The 21,512-nt window shown below is 43.7% G+C and overlaps 28 non-coding genes across 28 annotated transcripts; all 28 read right to left on the reverse strand.

Annotated features, from left to right (window-relative positions):
• Nucleotides 1-955: 955 nt before the first annotated feature.
• On the reverse strand, nt 956-1,038 carry TRNAL-AAG (transfer RNA leucine (anticodon AAG)). Its single transcript has one exon. It is a non-coding gene; the product is annotated as a tRNA-Leu (tRNA).
• A 191-nt stretch (nt 1,039-1,229) lies between these two features.
• On the reverse strand, nt 1,230-1,312 carry TRNAL-CAG (transfer RNA leucine (anticodon CAG)). The gene has a single exon. It is a non-coding gene; the product is annotated as a tRNA-Leu (tRNA).
• A 632-nt stretch (nt 1,313-1,944) lies between these two features.
• TRNAL-UAG (transfer RNA leucine (anticodon UAG)) lies at nt 1,945-2,027 on the reverse strand. The gene has a single exon. It is a non-coding gene; the product is annotated as a tRNA-Leu (tRNA).
• Nucleotides 2,028-3,051: 1,024 nt separating this feature from the next.
• TRNAL-AAG (transfer RNA leucine (anticodon AAG)) lies at nt 3,052-3,134 on the reverse strand. Its single transcript has one exon. It is a non-coding gene; the product is annotated as a tRNA-Leu (tRNA).
• A 191-nt stretch (nt 3,135-3,325) lies between these two features.
• TRNAL-CAG (transfer RNA leucine (anticodon CAG)) lies at nt 3,326-3,408 on the reverse strand. Its single transcript has one exon. It is a non-coding gene; the product is annotated as a tRNA-Leu (tRNA).
• A 632-nt stretch (nt 3,409-4,040) lies between these two features.
• Nucleotides 4,041-4,123, reverse strand: TRNAL-UAG (transfer RNA leucine (anticodon UAG)). Its single transcript has one exon. It is a non-coding gene; the product is annotated as a tRNA-Leu (tRNA).
• Nucleotides 4,124-5,147: 1,024 nt separating this feature from the next.
• Nucleotides 5,148-5,230, reverse strand: TRNAL-AAG (transfer RNA leucine (anticodon AAG)). Its single transcript has one exon. It is a non-coding gene; the product is annotated as a tRNA-Leu (tRNA).
• A 191-nt stretch (nt 5,231-5,421) lies between these two features.
• TRNAL-CAG (transfer RNA leucine (anticodon CAG)) lies at nt 5,422-5,504 on the reverse strand. Its single transcript has one exon. It is a non-coding gene; the product is annotated as a tRNA-Leu (tRNA).
• Nucleotides 5,505-6,136: 632 nt separating this feature from the next.
• TRNAL-UAG (transfer RNA leucine (anticodon UAG)) lies at nt 6,137-6,219 on the reverse strand. The gene has a single exon. It is a non-coding gene; the product is annotated as a tRNA-Leu (tRNA).
• A 1,024-nt stretch (nt 6,220-7,243) lies between these two features.
• Nucleotides 7,244-7,326, reverse strand: TRNAL-AAG (transfer RNA leucine (anticodon AAG)). The gene has a single exon. It is a non-coding gene; the product is annotated as a tRNA-Leu (tRNA).
• A 190-nt stretch (nt 7,327-7,516) lies between these two features.
• On the reverse strand, nt 7,517-7,599 carry TRNAL-CAG (transfer RNA leucine (anticodon CAG)). The gene has a single exon. It is a non-coding gene; the product is annotated as a tRNA-Leu (tRNA).
• Nucleotides 7,600-8,232: 633 nt separating this feature from the next.
• On the reverse strand, nt 8,233-8,315 carry TRNAL-UAG (transfer RNA leucine (anticodon UAG)). Its single transcript has one exon. It is a non-coding gene; the product is annotated as a tRNA-Leu (tRNA).
• A 1,298-nt stretch (nt 8,316-9,613) lies between these two features.
• TRNAL-CAG (transfer RNA leucine (anticodon CAG)) lies at nt 9,614-9,696 on the reverse strand. Its single transcript has one exon. It is a non-coding gene; the product is annotated as a tRNA-Leu (tRNA).
• A 632-nt stretch (nt 9,697-10,328) lies between these two features.
• Nucleotides 10,329-10,411, reverse strand: TRNAL-UAG (transfer RNA leucine (anticodon UAG)). The gene has a single exon. It is a non-coding gene; the product is annotated as a tRNA-Leu (tRNA).
• Nucleotides 10,412-11,435: 1,024 nt separating this feature from the next.
• TRNAL-AAG (transfer RNA leucine (anticodon AAG)) lies at nt 11,436-11,518 on the reverse strand. The gene has a single exon. It is a non-coding gene; the product is annotated as a tRNA-Leu (tRNA).
• A 191-nt stretch (nt 11,519-11,709) lies between these two features.
• On the reverse strand, nt 11,710-11,792 carry TRNAL-CAG (transfer RNA leucine (anticodon CAG)). The gene has a single exon. It is a non-coding gene; the product is annotated as a tRNA-Leu (tRNA).
• Nucleotides 11,793-12,424: 632 nt separating this feature from the next.
• Nucleotides 12,425-12,507, reverse strand: TRNAL-UAG (transfer RNA leucine (anticodon UAG)). The gene has a single exon. It is a non-coding gene; the product is annotated as a tRNA-Leu (tRNA).
• A 1,024-nt stretch (nt 12,508-13,531) lies between these two features.
• On the reverse strand, nt 13,532-13,614 carry TRNAL-AAG (transfer RNA leucine (anticodon AAG)). Its single transcript has one exon. It is a non-coding gene; the product is annotated as a tRNA-Leu (tRNA).
• A 191-nt stretch (nt 13,615-13,805) lies between these two features.
• TRNAL-CAG (transfer RNA leucine (anticodon CAG)) lies at nt 13,806-13,888 on the reverse strand. The gene has a single exon. It is a non-coding gene; the product is annotated as a tRNA-Leu (tRNA).
• Nucleotides 13,889-14,520: 632 nt separating this feature from the next.
• On the reverse strand, nt 14,521-14,603 carry TRNAL-UAG (transfer RNA leucine (anticodon UAG)). The gene has a single exon. It is a non-coding gene; the product is annotated as a tRNA-Leu (tRNA).
• Nucleotides 14,604-15,627: 1,024 nt separating this feature from the next.
• Nucleotides 15,628-15,710, reverse strand: TRNAL-AAG (transfer RNA leucine (anticodon AAG)). The gene has a single exon. It is a non-coding gene; the product is annotated as a tRNA-Leu (tRNA).
• A 191-nt stretch (nt 15,711-15,901) lies between these two features.
• Nucleotides 15,902-15,984, reverse strand: TRNAL-CAG (transfer RNA leucine (anticodon CAG)). Its single transcript has one exon. It is a non-coding gene; the product is annotated as a tRNA-Leu (tRNA).
• A 632-nt stretch (nt 15,985-16,616) lies between these two features.
• On the reverse strand, nt 16,617-16,699 carry TRNAL-UAG (transfer RNA leucine (anticodon UAG)). Its single transcript has one exon. It is a non-coding gene; the product is annotated as a tRNA-Leu (tRNA).
• Nucleotides 16,700-17,723: 1,024 nt separating this feature from the next.
• TRNAL-AAG (transfer RNA leucine (anticodon AAG)) lies at nt 17,724-17,806 on the reverse strand. The gene has a single exon. It is a non-coding gene; the product is annotated as a tRNA-Leu (tRNA).
• A 191-nt stretch (nt 17,807-17,997) lies between these two features.
• Nucleotides 17,998-18,080, reverse strand: TRNAL-CAG (transfer RNA leucine (anticodon CAG)). Its single transcript has one exon. It is a non-coding gene; the product is annotated as a tRNA-Leu (tRNA).
• Nucleotides 18,081-18,712: 632 nt separating this feature from the next.
• TRNAL-UAG (transfer RNA leucine (anticodon UAG)) lies at nt 18,713-18,795 on the reverse strand. The gene has a single exon. It is a non-coding gene; the product is annotated as a tRNA-Leu (tRNA).
• A 1,024-nt stretch (nt 18,796-19,819) lies between these two features.
• Nucleotides 19,820-19,902, reverse strand: TRNAL-AAG (transfer RNA leucine (anticodon AAG)). Its single transcript has one exon. It is a non-coding gene; the product is annotated as a tRNA-Leu (tRNA).
• Nucleotides 19,903-20,808: 906 nt separating this feature from the next.
• On the reverse strand, nt 20,809-20,891 carry TRNAL-UAG (transfer RNA leucine (anticodon UAG)). Its single transcript has one exon. It is a non-coding gene; the product is annotated as a tRNA-Leu (tRNA).
• Between the last annotated feature and the right edge of the window lie 621 nt (nt 20,892-21,512).

The raw sequence follows: 21,512 nt of genomic DNA on the forward strand, positions 1-21,512 counted from the left end.
TTAAACCTTCAAACACAAGGTGCAACTTTATGCACAGGACAATAAACACAGAAGATCACATGTGAAAGCATTTCATTTCACAGGTGTACAATTTTTATGCTTTTAGAATACCTCATACCTCTCACCAGCTATTTAGGTTCCTGTATCCTACTCACAAAATTACCTTGGCTGCGACCTCTCTCTCTACACAAACAACTACTGCACAGGAAGTAGGAAGGCAGAAGGTGGGGCATATTATGCAAATGTATGCTGTCATTGTGCCTTGCAGATTCATGCAGGATTTCTAGATCCTTGCTGGATACAAGAGAGCAGACCTTGTTTCAGATCAACTGTCCCTAGCAGGGAACGTCTGAGCACATGCAGTCTTTTGCTCTCTAGCCCCTGGCCTGGGACTTACCCTCACTGGCTGAGGCGTGAATTTCTGCATACCAACGTTGCATAGATGGTACGTTTGTGGTCGGTTTGGGATGGGTGGGAGGTCAAAAGCAGGGAAAAGTATGTCGCCTTCACTTCTAGTCTCCTCTTCTAGGCCAACCTGCCGTTCACTCACTCTGTCTTTGGTTCATTCTCTCCTTCCTCAACACCCCTTCTCACTCACTCGCTCTATCACTTGTGCTCTTTCCCCTTGCTCTGCATTTCATAGTGGAAACATCTCTTGAATGGAGCATTAGAAAATGAGGTTACATAAAATTAACAATCTACTTATTGGAAACCAAAAATAACACAAGACTGAATGTAACCCATTTCATTAATAAAAGGGACTTTTTAAGCACCCCCCAAAAAACACATAAAACACCACGAGTGCTAGAAGAATATTATACGAGATTGAAGACAGAATTGGGCAAATTAATTTGCAGTTGAAACTGAAGTTTGTTACTTATTCAGATATTATATGCACTGCCAATTTTTAGCTGAGATTCTAAAAGAACTCAGAGACAAAATGGACTTAATGTTTTGTCAGAAGTGGGATTCGAACCCACGCCTCCAGGAGAGACTGCGGCCTTATCGCAGCGCCTTAGACCACTCGGCCATCCTGACCACATGTGCTTGATCATCTACAGAGAGGGAAAGATATTGTGAACCAAAAAAAGCACACAACTTAGGTCATGAGTGGCTGGAGCAAGAAAAAAACTCACTGCACTTTTCCAAGTAGACAACCATATAAGCCCATGTGAGGGAAATGATCAGATTTTTTCTCTCTCAAGAAAAAAGTAGAGTAAACACACAATTGTCAGAAGTGGGATTTGAACCCACGCCTCCAGAAGAGACTGCGACCTGAACGCAGCGCCTTAGACCACTCGGCCATCCTGACTTGCATTTGTGGAACCTTCCACAGGCCAGACAGCCATGCAAGTGGGGTACCGAAAAGGCATGCCCTCAATTTATTTATCCTATTATAAGTACTTCCAACAGATCTTTGAACAATCCATAGAGAGCAGTACCTATGAAGAACTCTTTAGACCTTTAAGGCGTACAAAGAGAAAGTGCTATTAACCAGCCACTTGAACGGAACAAAGCTGCTTTGAAATTGAGTCAACAGCCACCTCTTGGCTAGCTAAAGCAAATTCAACAAGGAATTTCAATGTCACAACATAAGGTGAAATACGCAAATCTAAGCAGCCCCTGATCACAGCCCTGAGGAAATTGCCGTAAGTGTGCTGGAGTCCAACTGTCTACCAGATGCTAGGCATTCTTCCATATTTGCATGGCCTGTCTTGCCAGGGCATACAAGAGCATGACTCTTCCAGATGAGCTCTTACATGGGTCCTATGCTCATATAGTAAGGACTGCACTTTGTCAGCAAGACTTTATACAACCGAAATATATGAGAAACCCCAGCTCTCTTGACTAGATGAGGACGGAATCACATCCCAGGTGAAGACCAACAGATGCAACTTCCATCAGATGTTAACCTGAAAAAGGAGATTACATCTCCAAAAGTCATGTCAGAAGTGGGATTCGAACCCACGCCTCCAGAGGAGACTGCGGCCTAAACACAGCGCCTTAGACCACTCGGCCATCCTGACAGTGCAGAGTCTTAAGAAATGTATAAAAGTCACTCAGAAATTTCTGCCTCCACGCAAGCCTGAAATAATTTAAACCTTCAAACACAAGGTGCAACTTTATGCACAGGACAATAAACACAGAAGATCACATGTGAAAGCATTTCATTTCACAGGTGTACAATTTTTATGCTTTTAGAATACCTCATACCTCTCACCAGCTATTTAGGGTCCTGTATCCTACTCACAAAATTACCTTGCCTGCGACCTCTCTCTCTACACAAACAACTACTGCACAGGAAGTAGGAAGGCAGAAGGTGGGGCATATTATGCAAATGTATGCTGTCATTGTGCCTTGCAGATTCATGCAGGATTTCTAGATCGTTGCTGGATACAAGAGAGCAGACCTTGTTTCAGATGAACTGTCCCTAGCAGGGAACGTCTGAGCACATGCAGTCTTTTGCTCTCTAGCCCCTGGCCTGGGACTTACCCTCACTGGCTGAGGCGTGAATTTCTGCATACCAACGTTGCATAGATGGTACGTTTGTGGTCGGTTTGGGATGGGTGGGAGGTCAAAAGCAGGGAAAAGTATGTCGCCTTCACTTGAAGTCTCCTCTTCTAGGCCAACCTGCCGTTCACTCACTCTGTCTTTGTTTCATTCTCTCCTTCCTCAACACCCCTTCTCACTCACTCGCTCTATCACTTGTGCTCTTTCCCCTTGCTCTGCATTTCATAGTGGAAACATCTCTTGAATGGAGCATTAGAAAATGAGGTTACATAAAATTAACAATCTACTTATTGGAAACCAAAAATATCACAAGACTGAATGTAACCCATTTCATTAATAAAAGGGACTTTTTAAGCACCCCCCAAAAAACACATAAAACACCACGAGTGCTAGAAGAATATTATACGAGCTTGAAGACAGAATTGGGCAAATTAATTTGCAGTTGAAACTGAAGTTTGTTACTTATTCAGATATTATATGCACTGCCAATTTTTAGCTGAGATTCTAAAAGAACTCAGAGACAAAATGGACTTAAAGTTTTGTCAGAAGTGGGATTCGAACCCACGCCTCCAGGAGAGACTGCGGCCTTAACGCAGCGCCTTAGACCACTCGGCCATCCTGACCACATGTGCTTGATCATCTACAGAGAGGGAAAGATATTGTGAACCAAAAAAAGCACACATCTTAGGTCATGAGTGGCTAGAGCAAGAAAAAAACTCACTGCACTTTTCCAAGTAGACAACCATATAAGCCCATGTGAGGGAAATGATCAGATTTTTTCTCTCCCAAGAAAAAAGAAGAGTAAACACACAATTGTCAGAAGTGGGATTTGAACCCACGCCTCCAGAAGAGACTGCGACCTGAACGCAGCGCCTTAGACCACTCGGCCATCCTGACTTGCATTTTCGGAACCTTCCACAGGCCAGACAGCCATGCAAGTGGGGTACCGAAAAGGCATGCCCTCAATTTATTTATCCTATTATAAGTACTTCCAACAGATCTTTGAACAATCCATAGAGAGCAGTACCTATGAAGAACTCTTTAGACCTTTAAGGCGTACAAAGAGAAAGTGCTATTAACCAGCCACTTGAAAGGCCCAAAGCTGCTTTGAAATTGAGTCAACAGCCACCTCTTGGCTAGCTAAAGCAAATTCAACAAGGAATTTCAATGTCACAACATAGGGTGGAATACGCAAATCTAAGCAGCCCCTGATCACAGCCCTGAGGAAATTGCCGTAAGTGTGCTGGAGTCCAACTGTCTACCAGATGCTAGGCATTCTTCCATATTTGCATGGCCTGTCTGGCCAGGGCATACAAGAGCATGACTCTTCCAGATGAGCTCTTACATGGGTCCTATGCTCATATAGTAAGGACTGCACTTTGTCAGCAAGACTTTATACAACCGAAATATATGAGAAACCCCAGCTCTCTTGACTAGATGAGGACGGAATCACATCCCAGGTGAAGACCAACAGATGCAACTTCCATCAGATGTTAACCTGAAAAAGGAGATTACATCTCCAAAAGTCATGTCAGAAGTGGGATTCGAACCCACGCCTCCAGAGGAGACTGCGGCCTAAACACAGCGCCTTAGACCACTCGGCCATCCTGACAGTGCAGAGTCTTAAGAAATGTATAAAAGTCACTCAGAAATTTCTGCCTCCATGCAAGCCTGAAATAATTTAAACCTTCAAACACAAGGTGCAACTTTATGCACAGGACAATAAACACAGAAGATCACATGTGAAAGCATTTCATTTCACAGGTGTACAATTTTTATGCTTTTAGAATACCTCATACCTCTCACCAGCTATTTAGGTTCCTGTATCCTACTCACAAAATTACCTTGGCTGCGACCTCTCTCTCTACACAAACAACTACTGCACAGGAAGTAGGAAGGCAGAAGGTGGGGCATATTATGCAAATGTATGCTGTCATTGTGCCTTGCAGATTCATGCAGGATTTCTAGATCCTTGCTGGATACAAGAGAGCAGACCTTGTTTCAGATCAACTGTCCCTAGCAGGGAACGTCTGAGCACATGCAGTCTTTTGCTCTCTAGCCCCTGGCCTGGGACTTACCCTCACTGGCTGAGGCGTGAATTTCTGCATACCAACGTTGCATAGATGGTACGTTTGTGGTCGGTTTGGGATGGGTGGGAGGTCAAAAGCAGGGAAAAGTATGTCGCCTTCACTTCTAGTCTCCTCTTCTAGGCCAACCTGCCGTTCACTCACTCTGTCTTTGTTTCATTCTCTCCTTCCTCAACACCCCTTCTCACTCACTCGCTCTATCACTTGTGCTCTTTCCCCTTGCTCTGCATTTCATAGTGGAAACATCTCTTGAATGGAGCATTAGAAAATGAGGTTACATAAAATTAACAATCTACTTATTGGAAACCAAAAATATCACAAGACTGAATGTAACCCATTTCATTAATAAAAGGGACTTTTTAAGCACCCCCCAAAAAACACATAAAACACCACGAGTGCTAGAAGAATATTATACGAGATTGAAGACAGAATTGGGCAAATTAATTTGCAGTTGAAACTGAAGTTTGTTACTTATTCAGATATTATATGCACTGCCAATTTTTAGCTGAGATTCTAAAAGAACTCAGAGACAAAATGGACTTAATGTTTTGTCAGAAGTGGGATTCGAACCCACGCCTCCAGGAGAGACTGCGGCCTTATCGCAGCGCCTTAGACCACTCGGCCATCCTGACCACATGTGCTTGATCATCTACAGAGAGGGAAAGATATTGTGAACCAAAAAAAGCACACAACTTAGGTCATGAGTGGCTGGAGCAAGAAAAAAACTCACTGCACTTTTCCAAGTAGACAACCATATAAGCCCATGTGAGGGAAATGATCTGATTTTTTCTCTCTCAAGAAAAAAGTAGAGTAAACACACAATTGTCAGAAGTGGGATTTGAACCCACGCCTCCAGAAGAGACTGCGACCTGAACGCAGCGCCTTAGACCACTCGGCCATCCTGACTTGCATTTGTGGAACCTTCCACAGGCCAGACAGCCATGCAAGTGGGGTACCGAAAAGGCATGCCCTCAATTTATTTATCCTATTATAAGTACTTCCAACAGATCTTTGAACAATCCATAGAGAGCAGTACCTATGAAGAACTCTTTAGACCTTTAAGGCGTACAAAGAGAAAGTGCTATTAACCAGCCACTTGAACGGAACAAAGCTGCTTTGAAATTGAGTCAACAGCCACCTCTTGGCTAGCTAAAGCAAATTCAACAAGGAATTTCAATGTCACAACATAAGGTGAAATACGCAAATCTAAGCAGCCCCTGATCACAGCCCTGAGGAAATTGCCGTAAGTGTGCTGGAGTCCAACTGTCTACCAGATGCTAGGCATTCTTCCATATTTGCATGGCCTGTCTTGCCAGGGCATACAAGAGCATGACTCTTCCAGATGAGCTCTTACATGGGTCCTATGCTCATATAGTAAGGACTGCACTTTGTCAGCAAGACTTTATACAACCGAAATATATGAGAAACCCCAGCTCTCTTGACTAGATGAGGACGGAATCACATCCCAGGTGAAGACCAACAGATGCAACTTCCATCAGATGTTAACCTGAAAAAGGAGATTACATCTCCAAAAGTCATGTCAGAAGTGGGATTCGAACCCACGCCTCCAGAGGAGACTGCGGCCTAAACACAGCGCCTTAGACCACTCGGCCATCCTGACAGTGCAGAGTCTTAAGAAATGTATAAAAGTCACTCAGAAATTTCTGCCTCCACGCAAGCCTGAAATAATTTAAACCTTCAAACACAAGGTGCAACTTTATGCACAGGACAATAAACACAGAAGATCACATGTGAAAGCATTTCATTTCACAGGTGTACAATTTTTATGCTTTTAGAATACCTCATACCTCTCACCAGCTATTTAGGGTCCTGTATCCTACTCACAAAATTACCTTGCCTGCGACCTCTCTCTCTACACAAACAACTACTGCACAGGAAGTAGGAAGGCAGAAGGTGGGGCATATTATGCAAATGTATGCTGTCATTGTGCCTTGCAGATTCATGCAGGATTTCTAGATCGTTGCTGGATACAAGAGAGCAGACCTTGTTTCAGATGAACTGTCCCTAGCAGGGAACGTCTGAGCACATGCAGTCTTTTGCTCTCTAGCCCCTGGCCTGGGACTTACCCTCACTGGCTGAGGCGTGAATTTCTGCATACCAACGTTGCATAGATGGTACGTTTGTGGTCGGTTTGGGATGGGTGGGAGGTCAAAAGCAGGGAAAAGTATGTCGCCTTCACTTGAAGTCTCCTCTTCTAGGCCAACCTGCCGTTCACTCACTCTGTCTTTGTTTCATTCTCTCCTTCCTCAACACCCCTTCTCACTCACTCGCTCTATCACTTGTGCTCTTTCCCCTTGCTCTGCATTTCATAGTGGAAACATCTCTTGAATGGAGCATTAGAAAATGAGGTTACATAAAATTAACAATCTACTTATTGGAAACCAAAAATATCACAAGACTGAATGTAACCCATTTCATTAATAAAAGGGACTTTTTAAGCACCCCCCAAAAAACACATAAAACGCCACGAGTGCTAGAAGAATATTATACGAGCTTGAAGACAGAATTGGGCAAATTAATTTGCAGTTGAAACTGAAGTTTGTTACTTATTCAGATATTATATGCACTGCCAATTTTTAGCTGAGATTCTAAAAGAACTCAGAGACAAAATGGACTTAAAGTTTTGTCAGAAGTGGGATTCGAACCCACGCCTCCAGGAGAGACTGCGGCCTTAACGCAGCGCCTTAGACCACTCGGCCATCCTGACCACATTTGCTTGATCATCTACAGAGAGGGAAAGATATTGTGAACCAAAAAAAGCACACATCTTAGGTCATGAGTGGCTAGAGCAAGAAAAAAACTCACTGCACTTTTCCAAGTAGACAACCATATAAGCCCATGTGAGGAAATGATCTGATTTTTTCTCTCTCAAGAAAAAAGTAGAGTAAACACACAATTGTCAGAAGTGGGATTTGAACCCACGCCTCCAGAAGAGACTGCGACCTGAACGCAGCGCCTTAGACCACTCGGCCATCCTGACTTGCATTTGTGGAACCTTCCACAGGCCAGACAGCCATGCAAGTGGGGTACCGAAAAGGCATGCCCTCAATTTATTTATCCTATTATAAGTACTTCCAACAGATCTTTGAACAATCCATAGAGAGCAGTACCTATGTAAGAACTCTTTAGACCTTTAAGGCGTACAAAGAGAAAGTGCTATTAACCAGCCACTTGAACGGAACAAAGCTGCTTTGAAATTGAGTCAACAGCCACCTCTTGGCTAGCTAAAGCAAATTCAACAAGGAATTTCAATGTCACAACATAAGGTGAAATACGCAAATCTAAGCAGCCCCTGATCACAGCCCTGAGGAAATTGCCGTAAGTGTGCTGGAGTCCAACTGTCTACCAGGTGCTAGGCATTCTTCCATATTTGCATGGCCTGTCTTGCCAGGGCATACAAGAGCATGACTCTTCCAGATGAGCTCTTACATGGGTCCTATGCTCATATAGTAAGGACTGCACTTTGTCAGCAAGACTTTATACAACCGAAATATATGAGAAACCCCAGCTCTCTTGACTAGATGAGGACGGAATCACATCCCAGGTGAAGACCAACAGATGCAACTTCCATCAGATGTTAACCTGAAAAAGGAGATTACATCTCCAAAAGTCATGTCAGAAGTGGGATTCGAACCCACGCCTCCAGAGGAGACTGCGGCCTAAACACAACGCCTTAGACCACTCGGCCATCCTGACAGTGCAGAGTCTTAAGAAATGTATAAAAGTCACTCAGAAATTTCTGCCTCCATGCAAGCCTGAAATAATTTAAACCTTCAAACATAAGGTGCAACTTTATGCACAGGACAATAAACACAGAAGATCACATGTGAAAGCATTTCATTTCACAGGTGTACAATTTTTATGCTTTTAGAATACCTCATACCTCTCACCAGCTATTTAGGTTCCTGTATCCTACTCACAAAATTACCTTGCCTGCGACCTCTCTCTCTACACAAACAACTACTGCACAGGAAGTAGGAAGGCAGAAGGTGGGGCATATTATGCAAATGTATGCTGTCATTGTGCCTTGCAGATTCATGCAGGATTTCTAGATCGTTGCTGGATACAAGAGAGCAGACCTTGTTTCAGATCAACTGTCCCTAGCAGGGAACGTCTGAGCACATGCAGTCTTTTGCTCTCTAGCCCCTGGCCTGGGACTTACCCTCACTGGCTGAGGCGTGAATTTCTGCATACCAACGTTGCATAGATGGTACGTTTGTGGTCGGTTTGGGATGGGTGGGAGGTCAAAAGCAGGGAAAAGTATGTCGCCTTCACTTCTAGTCTCCTCTTCTAGGCCAACCTGCCGTTCACTCACTCTGTCTTTGTTTCATTCTCTCCTTCCTCAACACCCCTTCTCACTCACTCGCTCTATCACTTGTGCTCTTTCCCCTTGCTCTGCATTTCATAGTGGAAACATCTCTTGAATGGAGCATTAGAAAATGAGGTTACATAAAATTAACAATCTACTTATTGGAAACCAAAAATATCACAAGACTGAATGTAACCCATTTCATTAATAAAAGGGACTTTTTAAGCACCCCCCAAAAAACACATAAAACACCACGAGTGCTAGAAGAATATTATACGAGCTTGAAGACAGAATTGGGCAAATTAATTTGCAGTTGAAACTGAAGTTTGTTACTTATTCAGATATTATATGCACTGCCAATTTTTAGCTGAGATTCTAAAAGAACTCAGAGACAAAATGGACTTAATGTTTTGTCAGAAGTGGGATTCGAACCCACGCCTCCAGGAGAGACTGCGGCCTTATCGCAGCACCTTAGACCACTCGGCCATCCTGACCACATGTGCTTGATCATCTACAGAGAGGGAAAGATATTGTGAACCAAAAAAAGCACACAACTTAGGTCATGAGTGGCTAGAGCAAGAAAAAAACTCACTGCACTTTTCCAAGTAGACAACCATATAAGCCCATGTGAGGGAAATGATCTGATTTTTTCTCTCCCAAGAAAAAAGAAGAGTAAACACACAATTGTCAGAAGTGGGATTTGAACCCACGCCTCCAGAAGAGACTGCGACCTGAACGCAGCGCCTTAGACCACTCGGCCATCCTGACTTGCATTTTCGGAACCTTCCACAGGCCAGACAGCCATGCAAGTGGGGTACCGAAAAGGCATGCCCTCAATTTATTTATCCTATTATAAGTACTTCCAACAGATCTTTGAACAATCCATAGAGAGCAGTACCTATGAAGAACTCTTTAGACCTTTAAGGCGTACAAAGAGAAAGTGCTATTAACCAGCCACTTGAAAGGCCCAAAGCTGCTTTGAAATTGAGTCAACAGCCACCTCTTGGCTAGCTAAAGCAAATTCAACAAGGAATTTCAATGTCACAACATAGGGTGGAATACGCAAATCTAAGCAGCCCCTGATCACAGCCCTGAGGAAATTGCCGCAAGTGTGCTGGAGTCCAACTGTCTACCAGATGCTAGGCATTCTTCCATATTTGCATGGCCTGTCTGGCCAGGGCATACAAGAGCATGACTCTTCCAGATGAGCTCTTACATGGGTCCTATGCTCATATAGTAAGGACTGCACTTTGTCAGCAAGACTTTATACAACCGAAATATATGAGAAACCCCAGCTCTCTTGACTAGATGAGGACGGAATCACATCCCAGGTGAAGACCAACAGATGCAACTTCCATCAGATGTTAACCTGAAAAAGGAGATTACATCTCCAAAAGTCATGTCAGAAGTGGGATTCGAACCCACGCCTCCAGAGGAGACTGTGGCCTAAACACAGCGCCTTAGACCACTCGGCCATCCTGACAGTGCAGAGTCTTAAGAAATGTATAAAAGTCACTCAGAAATTTCTGCCTCCATGCAAGCCTGAAATAATTTAAACCTTCAAACACAAGGTGCAACTTTATGCACAGGACAATAAACACAGAAGATCACTTGTGAAAGCATTTCATTTCACAGGTGTACAATTTTTATGCTTTTAAAATACCTCATACCTCTCACCAGCTATTTAGGGTCCTGTATCCTACTCACAAAATTACCTTGCCTGCGACCTCTCTCTCTACACAAACAACTACTGCACAGGAAGTAGGAAGGCAGAAGGTGGGGCATATTATGCAAATGTATGCTGTCATTGTGCCTTGCAGATTCATGCAGGATTTCTAGATCCTTGCTGGATACAAGAGAGCAGACCTTGTTTCAGATCAACTGTCCCTAGCAGGGAACGTCTGAGCACATGCAGTCTTTTGCTCTCTAGCCCCTGGCCTGGGACTTACCCTCACTGGCTGAGGCGTGAATTTCTGCATACCAACGTTGCATAGATGGTACGTTTGTGGTCGGTTTGGGATGGGTGGGAGGTCAAAAGCATGGAAAAGTATGTCGCCTTCACTTCTAGTCTCCTCTTCTAGGCCTACCTGCCGTTCACTCACTCTGTCTTTGTTTCATTCTCTCCTTCCTCAACACCCCTTCTCACTCACTCGCTCTATCACTTGTGCTCTTTCCCCTTGCTCTGCATTTCATAGTGGAAACATCTCTTGAATGGAGCATTAGAAAATGAGGTTACATAAAATTAACAATCTACTTATTGGAAACCAAAAATATCACAAGACTGAATGTAACCCATTTCATTATTAAAAGGGACTTTTTAAGCACCCCCCAAAAAACACATAAAACGCCACGAGTGCTAGAAGAATATTATACGAGCTTGAAGACAGAATTGGGCAAATTAATTTGCAGTTGAAACTGAAGTTTGTTACTTATTCAGATATTATATGCACTGCCAATTTTTAGCTGAGATTCTAAAAGAACTCAGAGACAAAATGGACTTAAAGTTTTGTCAGAAGTGGGATTCGAACCCACGCCTCCAGGAGAGACTGCGGCCTTAACGCAGCGCCTTAGACCACTCGGCCATCCTGACCACATTTGCCTGATCATCTACAGAGAGGGAAAGATATTGTGAACCAAAAAAAGCACACATCTTAGGTCATGAGTGGCTAGAGCAAGAAAAAAACTCACTGCACTTTTCCAAGTAGACAACCATATAAGCCCATGTGAGGGAAATGATCAGATTTTTTCTCTCTCAAGAAAAAAGTAGAGTAAACACACAATTGTCAGAAGTGGGATTTGAACCCACGCCTCCAGAAGAGACTGCGACCTGAACGCAGCGCCTTAGACCACTCGGCCATCCTGACTTGCATTTGTGGAACCTTCCACAGGCCAGACAGCCATGCAAGTGGGGTACCGAAAAGGCATGCCCTCAATTTATTTATCCTATTATAAGTACTTCCAACAGATCTTTGAACAATCCATAGAGAGCAGTACCTATGAAGAACTCTTTAGACCTTTAAGGCGTACAAAGAGAAAGTGCTATTAACCAGCCACTTGAACGGAACAAAGCTGCTTTGAAATTGAGTCAACAGCCACCTCTTGGCTAGCTAAAGCAAATTCAACAAGGAATTTCAATGTCACAACATAAGGTGAAATACGCAAATCTAAGCAGCCCCTGATCACAGCCCTGAGGAAATTGCCGTAAGTGTGCTGGAGTCCAACTGTCTACCAGATGCTAGGCATTCTTCCATATTTGCATGGCCTGTCTTGCCAGGGCATACAAGAGCATGACTCTTCCAGATGAGCTCTTACATGGGTCCTATGCTCATATAGTAAGGACTGCACTTTGTCAGCAAGACTTTATACAACCGAAATATATGAGAAACCCCAGCTCTCTTGACTAGATGAGGACGGAATCACATCCCAGGTGAAGACCAACAGATGCAACTTCCATCAGATGTTAACCTGAAAAAGGAGATTACATCTCCAAAAGTCATGTCAGAAGTGGGATTCGAACCCACGCCTCCAGAGGAGACTGCGGCCTAAACACAGCGCCTTAGACCACTCGGCCATCCTGACAGTGCAGAGTCTTAAGAAATGTATAAAAGTCACTCAGAAATTTCTGCCTCCATGCAAGCCTGAAATAATTTAAACCTTCAAACACAAGGTGCAACTTTATGCACAGGACAATAAACACAGAAGATCACATGTGAAAGCATTTCATTTCACAGGTGTACAATTTTTATGCTTTTAGAATACCTCATACCTCTCACCAGCTATTTAGGTTCCTGTATCCTACTCACAAAATTACCTTGGCTGCGACCTCTCTCTCTACACAAACAACTACTGCACAGGAAGTAGGAAGGCAGAAGGTGGGGCATATTATGCAAATGTATGCTGTCATTGTGCCTTGCAGATTCATGCAGGATTTCTAGATCCTTGCTGGATACAAGAGAGCAGACCTTGTTTCAGATCAACTGTCCCTAGCAGGGAACGTCTGAGCACATGCAGTCTTTTGCTCTCTAGCCCCTGGCCTGGGACTTACCCTCACTGGCTGAGGCGTGAATTTCTGCATACCAACGTTGCATAGATGGTACGTTTGTGGTCGGTTTGGGATGGGTGGGAGGTCAAAAGCAGGGAAAAGTATGTCGCCTTCACTTCTAGTCTCCTCTTCTAGGCCAACCTGCCGTTCACTCACTCTGTCTTTGGTTCATTCTCTCCTTCCTCAACACCCCTTCTCACTCACTCGCTCTATCACTTGTGCTCTTTCCCCTTGCTCTGCATTTCATAGTGGAAACATCTCTTGAATGGAGCATTAGAAAATGAGGTTACATAAAATTAACAATCTACTTATTGGAAACCAAAAATAACACAAGACTGAATGTAACCCATTTCATTAATAAAAGGGACTTTTTAAGCACCCCCCAAAAAACACATAAAACACCACGAGTGCTAGAAGAATATTATACGAGATTGAAGACAGAATTGGGCAAATTAATTTGCAGTTGAAACTGAAGTTTGTTACTTATTCAGATATTATATGCACTGCCAATTTTTAGCTGAGATTCTAAAAGAACTCAGAGACAAAATGGACTTAATGTTTTGTCAGAAGTGGGATTCGAACCCACGCCTCCAGGAGAGACTGCGGCCTTATCGCAGCGCCTTAGACCACTCGGCCATCCTGACCACATGTGCTTGATCATCTACAGAGAGGGAAAGATATTGTGAACCAAAAAAAGCACACAACTTAGGTCATGAGTGGCTGGAGCAAGAAAAAAACTCACTGCACTTTTCCAAGTAGACAACCATATAAGCCCATGTGAGGGAAATGATCAGATTTTTTCTCTCTCAAGAAAAAAGTAGAGTAAACACACAATTGTCAGAAGTGGGATTTGAACCCACGCCTCCAGAAGAGACTGCGACCTGAACGCAGCGCCTTAGACCACTCGGCCATCCTGACTTGCATTTGTGGAACCTTCCACAGGCCAGACAGCCATGCAAGTGGGGTACCGAAAAGGCATGCCCTCAATTTATTTATCCTATTATAAGTACTTCCAACAGATCTTTGAACAATCCATAGAGAGCAGTACCTATGAAGAACTCTTTAGACCTTTAAGGCGTACAAAGAGAAAGTGCTATTAACCAGCCACTTGAACGGAACAAAGCTGCTTTGAAATTGAGTCAACAGCCACCTCTTGGCTAGCTAAAGCAAATTCAACAAGGAATTTCAATGTCACAACATAAGGTGAAATACGCAAATCTAAGCAGCCCCTGATCACAGCCCTGAGGAAATTGCCGTAAGTGTGCTGGAGTCCAACTGTCTACCAGATGCTAGGCATTCTTCCATATTTGCATGGCCTGTCTTGCCAGGGCATACAAGAGCATGACTCTTCCAGATGAGCTCTTACATGGGTCCTATGCTCATATAGTAAGGACTGCACTTTGTCAGCAAGACTTTATACAACCGAAATATATGAGAAACCCCAGCTCTCTTGACTAGATGAGGACGGAATCACATCCCAGGTGAAGACCAACAGATGCAACTTCCATCAGATGTTAACCTGAAAAAGGAGATTACATCTCCAAAAGTCATGTCAGAAGTGGGATTCGAACCCACGCCTCCAGAGGAGACTGCGGCCTAAACACAGCGCCTTAGACCACTCGGCCATCCTGACAGTGCAGAGTCTTAAGAAATGTATAAAAGTCACTCAGAAATTTCTGCCTCCACGCAAGCCTGAAATAATTTAAACCTTCAAACACAAGGTGCAACTTTATGCACAGGACAATAAACACAGAAGATCACATGTGAAAGCATTTCATTTCACAGGTGTACAATTTTTATGCTTTTAGAATACCTCATACCTCTCACCAGCTATTTAGGGTCCTGTATCCTACTCACAAAATTACCTTGCCTGCGACCTCTCTCTCTACACAAACAACTACTGCACAGGAAGTAGGAAGGCAGAAGGTGGGGCATATTATGCAAATGTATGCTGTCATTGTGCCTTGCAGATTCATGCAGGATTTCTAGATCGTTGCTGGATACAAGAGAGCAGACCTTGTTTCAGATGAACTGTCCCTAGCAGGGAACGTCTGAGCACATGCAGTCTTTTGCTCTCTAGCCCCTGGCCTGGGACTTACCCTCACTGGCTGAGGCGTGAATTTCTGCATACCAACGTTGCATAGATGGTACGTTTGTGGTCGGTTTGGGATGGGTGGGAGGTCAAAAGCAGGGAAAAGTATGTCGCCTTCACTTGAAGTCTCCTCTTCTAGGCCAACCTGCCGTTCACTCACTCTGTCTTTGTTTCATTCTCTCCTTCCTCAACACCCCTTCTCACTCACTCGCTCTATCACTTGTGCTCTTTCCCCTTGCTCTGCATTTCATAGTGGAAACATCTCTTGAATGGAGCATTAGAAAATGAGGTTACATAAAATTAACAATCTACTTATTGGAAACCAAAAATATCACAAGACTGAATGTAACCCATTTCATTAATAAAAGGGACTTTTTAAGCACCCCCCAAAAAACACATAAAACACCACGAGTGCTAGAAGAATATTATACGAGCTTGAAGACAGAATTGGGCAAATTAATTTGCAGTTGAAACTGAAGTTTGTTACTTATTCAGATATTATATGCACTGCCAATTTTTAGCTGAGATTCTAAAAGAACTCAGAGACAAAATGGACTTAAAGTTTTGTCAGAAGTGGGATTCGAACCCACGCCTCCAGGAGAGACTGCGGCCTTAACGCAGCGCCTTAGACCACTCGGCCATCCTGACCACATGTGCTTGATCATCTACAGAGAGGGAAAGATATTGTGAACCAAAAAAAGCACACATCTTAGGTCATGAGTGGCTAGAGCAAGAAAAAAACTCACTGCACTTTTCCAAGTAGACAACCATATAAGCCCATGTGAGGGAAATGATCAGATTTTTTCTCTCCCAAGAAAAAAGAAGAGTAAACACACAATTGTCAGAAGTGGGATTTGAACCCACGCCTCCAGAAGAGACTGCGACCTGAACGCAGCGCCTTAGACCACTCGGCCATCCTGACTTGCATTTTCGGAACCTTCCACAGGCCAGACAGCCATGCAAGTGGGGTACCGAAAAGGCATGCCCTCAATTTATTTATCCTATTATAAGTACTTCCAACAGATCTTTGAACAATCCATAGAGAGCAGTACCTATGAAGAACTCTTTAGACCTTTAAGGCGTACAAAGAGAAAGTGCTATTAACCAGCCACTTGAAAGGCCCAAAGCTGCTTTGAAATTGAGTCAACAGCCACCTCTTGGCTAGCTAAAGCAAATTCAACAAGGAATTTCAATGTCACAACATAGGGTGGAATACGCAAATCTAAGCAGCCCCTGATCACAGCCCTGAGGAAATTGCCGTAAGTGTGCTGGAGTCCAACTGTCTACCAGATGCTAGGCATTCTTCCATATTTGCATGGCCTGTCTGGCCAGGGCATACAAGAGCATGACTCTTCCAGATGAGCTCTTACATGGGTCCTATGCTCATATAGTAAGGACTGCACTTTGTCAGCAAGACTTTATACAACCGAAATATATGAGAAACCCCAGCTCTCTTGACTAGATGAGGACGGAATCACATCCCAGGTGAAGACCAACAGATGCAACTTCCATCAGATGTTAACCTGAAAAAGGAGATTACATCTCCAAAAGTCATGTCAGAAGTGGGATTCGAACCCACGCCTCCAGAGGAGACTGCGGCCTAAACACAGCGCCTTAGACCACTCGGCCATCCTGACAGTGCAGAGTCTTAAGAAATGTATAAAAGTCACTCAGAAATTTCTGCCTCCATGCAAGCCTGAAATAATTTAAACCTTCAAACACAAGGTGCAACTTTATGCACAGGACAATAAACACAGAAGATCACATGTGAAAGCATTTCATTTCACAGGTGTACAATTTTTATGCTTTTAGAATACCTCATACCTCTCACCAGCTATTTAGGTTCCTGTATCCTACTCACAAAATTACCTTGGCTGCGACCTCTCTCTCTACACAAACAACTACTGCACAGGAAGTAGGAAGGCAGAAGGTGGGGCATATTATGCAAATGTATGCTGTCATTGTGCCTTGCAGATTCATGCAGGATTTCTAGATCCTTGCTGGATACAAGAGAGCAGACCTTGTTTCAGATCAACTGTCCCTAGCAGGGAACGTCTGAGCACATGCAGTCTTTTGCTCTCTAGCCCCTGGCCTGGGACTTACCCTCACTGGCTGAGGCGTGAATTTCTGCATACCAACGTTGCATAGATGGTACGTTTGTGGTCGGTTTGGGATGGGTGGGAGGTCAAAAGCAGGGAAAAGTATGTCGCCTTCACTTCTAGTCTCCTCTTCTAGGCCAACCTGCCGTTCACTCACTCTGTCTTTGTTTCATTCTCTCCTTCCTCAACACCCCTTCTCACTCACTCGCTCTATCACTTGTGCTCTTTCCCCTTGCTCTGCATTTCATAGTGGAAACATCTCTTGAATGGAGCATTAGAAAATGAGGTTACATAAAATTAACAATCTACTTATTGGAAACCAAAAATATCACAAGACTGAATGTAACCCATTTCATTAATAAAAGGGACTTTTTAAGCACCCCCCAAAAAACACATAAAACACCACGAGTGCTAGAAGAATATTATACGAGATTGAAGACAGAATTGGGCAAATTAATTTGCAGTTGAAACTGAAGTTTGTTACTTATTCAGATATTATATGCACTGCCAATTTTTAGCTGAGATTCTAAAAGAACTCAGAGACAAAATGGACTTAATGTTTTGTCAGAAGTGGGATTCGAACCCACGCCTCCAGGAGAGACTGCGGCCTTATCGCAGCGCCTTAGACCACTCGGCCATCCTGACCACATGTGCTTGATCATCTACAGAGAGGGAAAGATATTGTGAACCAAAAAAAGCACACAACTTAGGTCATGAGTGGCTGGAGCAAGAAAAAAACTCACTGCACTTTTCCAAGTAGACAACCATATAAGCCCATGTGAGGGAAATGATCAGATTTTTTCTCTCTCAAGAAAAAAGTAGAGTAAACACACAATTGTCAGAAGTGGGATTTGAACCCACGCCTCCAGAAGAGACTGCGACCTGAACGCAGCGCCTTAGACCACTCGGCCATCCTGACTTGCATTTGTGGAACCTTCCACAGGCCAGACAGCCATGCAAGTGGGGTACCGAAAAGGCATGCCCTCAATTTATTTATCCTATTATAAGTACTTCCAACAGATCTTTGAACAATCCATAGAGAGCAGTACCTATGAAGAACTCTTTAGACCTTTAAGGCGTACAAAGAGAAAGTGCTATTAACCAGCCACTTGAACGGAACAAAGCTGCTTTGAAATTGAGTCAACAGCCACCTCTTGGCTAGCTAAAGCAAATTCAACAAGGAATTTCAATGTCACAACATAAGGTGAAATACGCAAATCTAAGCAGCCCCTGATCACAGCCCTGAGGAAATTGCCGTAAGTGTGCTGGAGTCCAACTGTCTACCAGATGCTAGGCATTCTTCCATATTTGCATGGCCTGTCTTGCCAGGGCATACAAGAGCATGACTCTTCCAGATGAGCTCTTACATGGGTCCTATGCTCATATAGTAAGGACTGCACTTTGTCAGCAAGACTTTATACAACCGAAATATATGAGAAACCCCAGCTCTCTTGACTAGATGAGGACGGAATCACATCCCAGGTGAAGACCAACAGATGCAACTTCCATCAGATGTTAACCTGAAAAAGGAGATTACATCTCCAAAAGTCATGTCAGAAGTGGGATTCGAACCCACGCCTCCAGAGCAGACTGCGGCCTAAACACAGCGCCTTAGACCACTCGGCCATCCTGACAGTGCAGAGTCTTAAGAAATGTATAAAAGTCACTCAGAAATTTCTGCCTCCACGCAAGCCTGAAATAATTTAAACCTTCAAACACAAGGTGCAACTTTATGCACAGGACAATAAACACAGAAGATCACATGTGAAAGCATTTCATTTCACAGGTGTACAATTTTTATGCTTTTAGAATACCTCATACCTCTCACCAGCTATTTAGGGTCCTGTATCCTACTCACAAAATTACCTTGCCTGCGACCTCTCTCTCTACACAAACAACTACTGCACAGGAAGTAGGAAGGCAGAAGGTGGGGCATATTATGCAAATGTATGCTGTCATTGTGCCTTGCAGATTCATGCAGGATTTCTAGATCGTTGCTGGATACAAGAGAGCAGACCTTGTTTCAGATGAACTGTCCCTAGCAGGGAACGTCTGAGCACATGCAGTCTTTTGCTCTCTAGCCCCTGGCCTGGGACTTACCCTCACTGGCTGAGGCGTGAATTTCTGCATACCAACGTTGCATAGATGGTACGTTTGTGGTCGGTTTGGGATGGGTGGGAGGTCAAAAGCAGGGAAAAGTATGTCGCCTTCACTTGAAGTCTCCTCTTCTAGGCCAACCTGCCGTTCACTCACTCTGTCTTTGTTTCATTCTCTCCTTCCTCAACACCCCTTCTCACTCACTCGCTCTATCACTTGTGCTCTTTCCCCTTGCTCTGCATTTCATAGTGGAAACATCTCTTGAATGGAGCATTAGAAAATGAGGTTACATAAAATTAACAATCTACTTATTGGAAACCAAAAATATCACAAGACTGAATGTAACCCATTTCATTAATAAAAGGGACTTTTTAAGCACCCCCCAAAAAACACATAAAACGCCACGAGTGCTAGAAGAATATTATACGAGCTTGAAGACAGAATTGGGCAAATTAATTTGCAGTTGAAACTGAAGTTTGTTACTTATTCAGATATTATATGCACTGCCAATTTTTAGCTGAGATTCTAAAAGAACTCAGAGACAAAATGGACTTAAAGTTTTGTCAGAAGTGGGATTCGAACCCACGCCTCCAGGAGAGACTGCGGCCTTAACGCAGCGCCTTAGACCACTCGGCCATCCTGACCACATTTGCCTGATCATCTACAGAGAGGGAAAGATATTGTGAACCAAAAAAAGCACACATCTTAGGTCATGAGTGGCTAGAGCAAGAAAAAAACTCACTGCACTTTTCCAAGTAGACAACCATATAAGCCCATGTGAGGAAATGATCTGATTTTTTCTCTCTCAAGAAAAAAGTAGAGTAAACACACAATTGTCAGAAGTGGGATTTGAACCCACGCCTCCAGAAGAGACTGTGACCTGAACGCAGCGCCTTAGACCACTCGGCCATCCTGACTTGCATTTGTGGAACCTTCCACAGGCCAGACAGCCATGCAAGTGGGGTACCGAAAAGGCATGCCCTCAATTTATTTATCCTATTATAAGTACTTCCAACAGATCTTTGAACAATCCATAGAGAGCAGTACCTATGTAAGAACTCTTTAGACCTTTAAGGCGTACAAAGAGAAAGTGCTATTAACCAGCCACTTGAACGGAACAAAGCTGCTTTGAAATTGAGTCAACAGCCACCTCTTGGCTAGCTAAAGCAAATTCAACAAGGAATTTCAATGTCACAACATAAGGTGAAATACGCAAATCTAAGCAGCCCCTGATCACAGCCCTGAGGAAATTGCCGTAAGTGTGCTGGAGTCCAACTGTCTACCAGGTGCTAGGCATTCTTCCATATTTGCATGGCCTGTCTTGCCAGGGCATACAAGAGCATGACTCTTCCAGATGAGCTCTTACATGGGTCCTATGCTCATATAGTAAGGACTGCACTTTGTCAGCAAGACTTTATACAACCGAAATATATGAGAAACCCCAGCTCTCTTGACTAGATGAGGACGGAATCACATCCCAGGTGAAGACCAACAGATGCAACTTCCATCAGATGTTAACCTGAAAAAGGAGATTACATCTCCAAAAGTCATGTCAGAAGTGGGATTCAAACCCACGCCTCCAGAGGAGACTGCGGCCTAAACACAACGCCTTAGACCACTCGGCCATCCTGACAGTGCAGAGTCTTAAGAAATGTATAAAAGTCACTCAGAAATTTCTGCCTCCATGCAAGCCTGAAGTAATTTAAACCTTCAAACATAAGGTGCAACTTTATGCACAGGACAATAAACACAGAAGATCACATGTGAAAGCATTTCATTTCACAGGTGTACAATTTTTATGCTTTTAGAATACCTCATACCTCTCACCAGCTATTTAGGTTCCTGTATCCTACTCACAAAATTACCTTGCCTGCGACCTCTCTCTCTACACAAACAACTACTGCACAGGAAGTAGGAAGGCAGAAGGTGGGGCATATTATGCAAATGTATGCTGTCATTGTGCCTTGCAGATTCATGCAGGATTTCTAGATCGTTGCTGGATACAAGAGAGCAGACCTTGTTTCAGATCAACTGTCCCTAGCAGGGAACGTCTGAGCACATGCAGTCTTTTGCTCTCTAGCCCCTGGCCTGGGACTTACCCTCACTGGCTGAGGCGTGAATTTCTGCATACCAACGTTGCATAGATGGTACGTTTGTGGTCGGTTTGGGATGGGTGGGAGGTCAAAAGCAGGGAAAAGTATGTCGCCTTCACTTCTAGTCTCCTCTTCTAGGCCAACCTGCCGTTCACTCACTC

This window comes from Lissotriton vulgaris, chromosome 8, assembly GCF_964263255.1.
Source record: "Lissotriton vulgaris chromosome 8, aLisVul1.2, whole genome shotgun sequence".
Classification (NCBI taxonomy): Eukaryota; Metazoa; Chordata; class Amphibia; order Caudata; family Salamandridae; genus Lissotriton; species Lissotriton vulgaris.